Source organism: Rousettus aegyptiacus, unplaced genomic scaffold, assembly GCF_014176215.1.
Source record: "Rousettus aegyptiacus isolate mRouAeg1 unplaced genomic scaffold, mRouAeg1.p scaffold_m13_p_16, whole genome shotgun sequence".
In the NCBI taxonomy this organism is placed as follows: Eukaryota; Metazoa; Chordata; class Mammalia; order Chiroptera; family Pteropodidae; genus Rousettus; species Rousettus aegyptiacus.
The window spans coordinates 48,655,597-48,661,564 of record NW_023416291.1 but is presented as its reverse complement, the minus strand read 5'-3'; positions in this window follow the sequence as shown (position 1 = coordinate 48,661,564).

Sequence of the window (5,968 nt, the reverse complement as noted above, 5' to 3'; positions counted from 1 at the left end):
AAAGTATAGATAAACGAAACGCAGACAATAAATTAACAAATAAACAATTATGAAATGTAAAATTCTATGAAAGAAATAAACAGAGAGCGTAGTCTAAATTTAACAAAAAGGCCTCCTCAGAATGATCAGGAAAGGTCTCCCCAAGTAAGAGACATTGAACTGAGAGCTGCAGGGGGAGAGAGAGGCTGCTATGAGGAGAGCCTACGGGAAAAAACGTTTCAGGTTGAAGCAACAGTATGAGCAAAAACCCTAAGATGAGAAAAAGAAACAGCTTGGAATATTCTCGAAAGTAAAGGAGGATCCACGTGACTGACTGAAGCATAGTGGATGAGAATGGGAATTGCACCTAATGCGGATGTAGAGAGAAATAGGCCTCAGATCTTTTAGGGCTTGAAAGTCCATAATAAACCTTTTGGATTTTATGCTACGTGTGGGGAGCAGATGAGACACAGGGTTCGATTTGTGTGCAAAAGCCCTGTGGCCTCCTGTGCGGAGAATAACCGGAAGGTACAGGAGCAACAAAGCATCTGGACTTGACGCTCTAAGAAGGTAGCAGAGAGAGATGGTTGGTGGCAGCCACAGAGAAAGGGCACCCTTTTAAGGAAGACGATTTCTTGAAAAGAAGGTGAAATGAATGGACCTCAGGGATAGATCTCAGATGAGAACGAGAGACAGAGAAGAACCACACGCCATCCGTTGTGCCAAAGCAGTGGGATTTCGATTTCAATTCACAGCACGGCAAGTGAGCAAAGGTCAGGGCCCTGGCCAAGCCACACTGTCACAGACGAAAAGGTTCTCTGCCCATCCATCGCCCAGGCTGTCATTCACAACTCGAGAGTACTAACCCTGTCTTTTCAAAGTAAAGGGACTACGGTCCTGCTGAGACGCCTCACTAGGAAACAATGGCTACAGGATTGAGTTTGTGTGCCCCCGCTGGACTGAAGAAACCGCAGGATTGTGGATTTAAACGTAGAAAGTGTCTTAGAAGCCCTCGAATTTATAATTTATTTTTTAAAGATCAGAAGCGGAGCCTCAGCGGAGTCTAAGTAGCCTGATCCAGCTGCTGTCGCCGCTGGGTGTAGGGCTGCAGTGAGCCCTGCCCGCAACGCGTCCCTTCCACGCGCACCGCGGAGCGGGGACACGCAGGGCCAAAGACTCTCCCCTTGCGGTGCGGAAAACTCAGGCACCACCTTTACCGCCAAAGCCAAAGACCGATAAGTACTAACAGTAACATAAGCTTGTCCCCAGATCGGGTGTACAGAGAAATGTGCTCCGAACGATTTTAAAACAGATAAGATCAAAGAGCAACTAGAGGGGAAAAAACCCTGAAAATTTGATGTACGGTTGACACTTCAAGAACTTGGGTTTGAGTTGTGCAGGTCCATTCACGTGCAGAAGCTTTTCAGTAAATACGTACGGTACTATAAATGTATTCTCTCTTCCTTGTGACTTTCTTAATAACTCTTTTCTCTAGCTTACTTTATTATAAGAATCCAGTATATAACACATATATCATGCAAAATATGTTAATCAACTGTTTGTGTTACCGGCAAGGATTTAGGCAACAGTTGGCTATCAGGAGTTAAGTCTGGGGGAGTCAAAAGTTACACGTGGGGGTAGGAGAGTAGGGGGTCTGCACTTCTAACACCTACGTCATTTAAGTGTGTCAACTGGATATAGAATTTGAAATACCTATTCTGACTTCAGCGGAAACATTCTTAAGTATTAATTCTACTATTTTAAAAAATGTTTACATGGACTTGTCAAATACGTCTTTTCAACAAATTTACCCATGGAAATAGGATAAAATCTGGCTCTTGGACAAATAAGATTATATTTTAGCTAATGCTGAAATTATCTTAAGCAGTGCTAAATATGGCAAGAGCGTGAAGTAAGCCTATTATTCAAGAACAGGCTTTATTTATCCTGTTAACATTTCAGATAAAGTGAAAATTTCAGCCAACAGCATATGTAGAAAGGCATCTTAATTATGAAGAAGTGAAGAGATTTCTTTTCCTGAGGTTTAAAACAAACTCTCATGACTATAACTTGTACCAATAGCATAGTCCTGATTTTTATATAGTATAATAGTTATATAAAGTGTAACCATTGGCGAAAACTTGGTGAAAAGCAACTTCCTATCAATCTATAATTATTCTTTTTAATTTAAAAAAAATTAACTCATGAGGAAGTTAATTAATAAAAAACAATGCATACTCATTGCACATCATTTCTTGACCTATTAATAACATGATCGACTGTTATTACATTAGTGTGTAGTTGGTCTCTTGTTTCTGCTGTGACATGCTAATTTTTTAGCCTAAGTTAAGCACTATCATAAATTTAAGGTAGACTCATTTCCAATATCAGCATCACAAGCAATTAACTAAATGCCAATACATTTTTTCATTAATTCAAGCTGTAATTTGTACCATTTAGGTACCTAAATCTTCACATCGGTTCATATTCCACTTTGCCTGATATTATTTATTGAAAAATAGTACGTTAATCTCAGGTTACAGAGGAATGTCCTCTGTATTGGTTCACTTAAAGATGATCAGGGTTGACTTCTTTTAGTTGTTTAACTTCTTAAGATGCAAAAAGCTTGGGTCGAGTAGAAATGACTGTGCTGCCCCGGCTTTCACATCAGAGGACTCCGACAAGGAGGGCCGCACCTGCCTCGCCCACCTGCCTGTCTGGCCGGCAGGGAAGGGAAAGAAGTTGAGTAATGGTGAAGGTAGAAGCCAGGTGGGACCACAGTGAAATCTGGAGTGAAAACCAGGCCGGTCCAAGGTGTCCTGCAGGCTGTACAATGCAGTTTAATCAGAGCGCCATTTTTTGTTGTTGTTGTTGCTCAAATGATTTTAATTATTGGAATGCACGAGTTTTTCATATGCAAATAAAAAGTTTTAAAACCTGAAAAAATTTAAAAAAGTGCAGAGGAGAGAGGATAGAATGACCTCACAGCAGGAAAGTACAAGTCATGAGCACGAATGAACACTACAATCACAGATCTTCAGATTCAGAAAGGAGATAATTAGGACCCGGTCCTCAATAGCCTCCTATATCTTGACCAGTGGCTTTTGATTCTGCTTCAATATCCCCAATCATGGGTAATTCACTATCTTCCAGAATAAATGGTTTAATTTTCTGCCTTTCTAATTGCCTTCCTAATTCTGTCCTTCCTAATTAAGGACTGTCCTTAATTTTCTTATGTTTTCTTATGTAATGGTTTGAGCAGGAAGTAAAAAGAAGGGAAAATAATAATAATAATAATAATAATAATAATAATAATAGCAGCTCTTGCTGAATCTAGGCCTAATGGTTGGCCAGTATCACAATTTCATTGGTTTTACTTACAGGAATAATTTAACCTCAGTATCCATGAATTGCTATGGATAAGCAATTCTTGGTAAGCATTTCCTTTGAACTTATTTTGAATTTTATCACCTTAGCACTGTTTAATTCTCAAAAAAAATGTCACATTATTGTGACCAAGTTTTGGAAAAATTCCAGAATGAGCGGTTTCTTTTTTTTTTTTTTTTTTTAAATATCTATTTCAAATACACAGTTTGATGTTTTCAGGCCCTTGCTGGAAGTGTGAAATTGTTCCCACAGCTCTGGTAATGCTCTTTAAATTTCTTTTAAAAAGAAAAAAAAAAAGTACAGAAGCATAGTATATAGAAAAAAAATAATTTTCACAAACGTGACTAATCCTAGATGGAACCAAACCCACAATGTCCGTAACCATATTTGCAGTCTTCCAAACGGCTAAAAGCACGTTCATTTTCTTCTCTCCTCAAACTGGACATCAGTCTCTGTTTCTTTAACTAGATGGGGATTATCTGTTTAAGGAGGACAATCAGAACTAGCAAAAAATGAAGTGACTGTATTTCAGAGGAATAATTTGTGTTTTTTCTAACTCCACTGTCATCATATTGTAATAGCTAATACACAAGTAGCAGGAACTTGTTTTCAGTCTTCGTGGTCCCAAAAGAGCAGGCTTTTTCAGTTTCTCCGTGTATGTAGCTATGGAAGAGGGTCGCCGTGAGGTCGAAGGGTCTAACTCTCAAGGAGTCATCCGTTTAAGAAATGAAAACTATTTCAAAAGGGCTATTTATCCATAACTGCCTAAACAGTGAAGATTGTTGTAAAGTTATACAAAAAAGAAAGCCTACTGGTTAAATATGCCTAAATTCTTCTAATAAAAGTTGTGAGAACGGGGCAGTGCAGAGTTTTCAGAAGGAAGGCTTCAGGCAGTCCTGAATTTGGATTCTGCTTTCACCATTGATGTTTACAGGACCCTGAGCAAGTTATTTAGAGTTCAACTTGAGCCTATAATTACATGTTTAAGGATAAGGCTAAGACAAGTATTTGACCTCGTCAAATTCCTCTTGTGAGAAATAAATGAGATACACAAAAAATTATCTCCTATAGCACTTAACACATAGTGGTACTTAATAAATATAAACACTATGATGTTATTGCTTAATCCTGAATTTTGGAAATAGGTATTGTGTCTTCTATATTCCTGTTTCTGTGAGGTACTGGAGATACAAGAATTTGAAGTTCTTTGCTTTTTTAGTTCTTGAAATCCTAATAGAGAGGAGAGAACCCCAAATGAATGGCATCTACTCTGAAAACTGCAGTGACAGAGGGACATGGGAACGTAGCCTAAGGGGATTAAGGCAGCATCTCAGATAAGACAGCATTAACCTTTTGGATGGCTTTGTAGCTGAATATCATTCCATCGCTACAGACTTCTAGAAATGCTTCTGATACTTAATCCACTATGCTAGGGGGTCCGCGGGTAAGAATTCTGAGAACAAATTATGTGCTTCTAAAATCTGCCCTAATTTTTCTAGCTTTTAAGGATGCTGTTTGGCCACTATTCTAGTGATTATCATTAGATCAGAGCATTTGGTGTGTTTCCAGAAGTGTCAGGAAGTTCCGTGGGGTCTCCTGGGACCCTTTGCCGATGGGAGAGCATATGTCATCTTATGTGAGGTAGTGGTGGTTTAAGTATGGTCTCTGCAATCAGGCCGCTGGGATTGACTTCTGATTTTTTCCTGAGCACTGGTTTGTTATGTCGAAAATACACAGTTTCTCTAAGCCTCAGTTTCTTCTTTTATAGAATGGGGAGCATAATGTTGCTTGTTTTATAAAATTTTATGAGGATTCAAGGAAATAATATATGTAAGGCACTTGACAGATGTTAAGTGACTAATAGATGTTGGCTGTTGCACTCAGTTGATGAGCTAAAAACTGTTATTATTTCAGAAAAGTCGCCATTTTTGTTTGTTTGTTTCATTTGTCAGGACCACGACCCAATAATCAGAATAAAAAGCAAGCATATCTATTGGCGAAAAGGAACAATCTAAAGGTGCCAGAAAGAACACCTCTATTTGTAATTTAGTTATTTTCTATTGCCCGGATAGCAAAGGGTGAAGGATTTTTTAAGTGTCAAATTAGATAAGGGCTGGTTTCCATTTACATTGCTGTGATAGCTCTGTTTTCTGTGTACTTGTTCATAATGTTCTCATTTAATGTGTAAATATGTTTTAGTCCTGACATAATGTGCTCTAGGTTTTATGACCAAATCTGTTGCCATGCTGCCCGTAGTTTCATTTTTTTTATATTTAATAAGAATCCACTGGTTTATCCTTTTCATCAATTTCTTCTTGTGAGAAGATTCATGTGAGAATCAGCCCGAGCTTAATAACAACCCTTTCCTAAGTATCCGAGACAATAAAGAAAGGAAAGAGCAGGGTCTTGCGAGGAAGATATGTCATCCATAGAAATATCAGTAATTGTCTCTGGACACAGGAAGTGGTGGGAGTGTCTTTTATACTAAACTAAACACGCTGATTAATTAAAATTCCCCTCACTAGGCCTTGCCTGTAGGCTCTCGCTTGTTAGTTTCACCAGCAAAGCTGTGTTGTCATTCTCTGGTTCCTAGTGATTATTG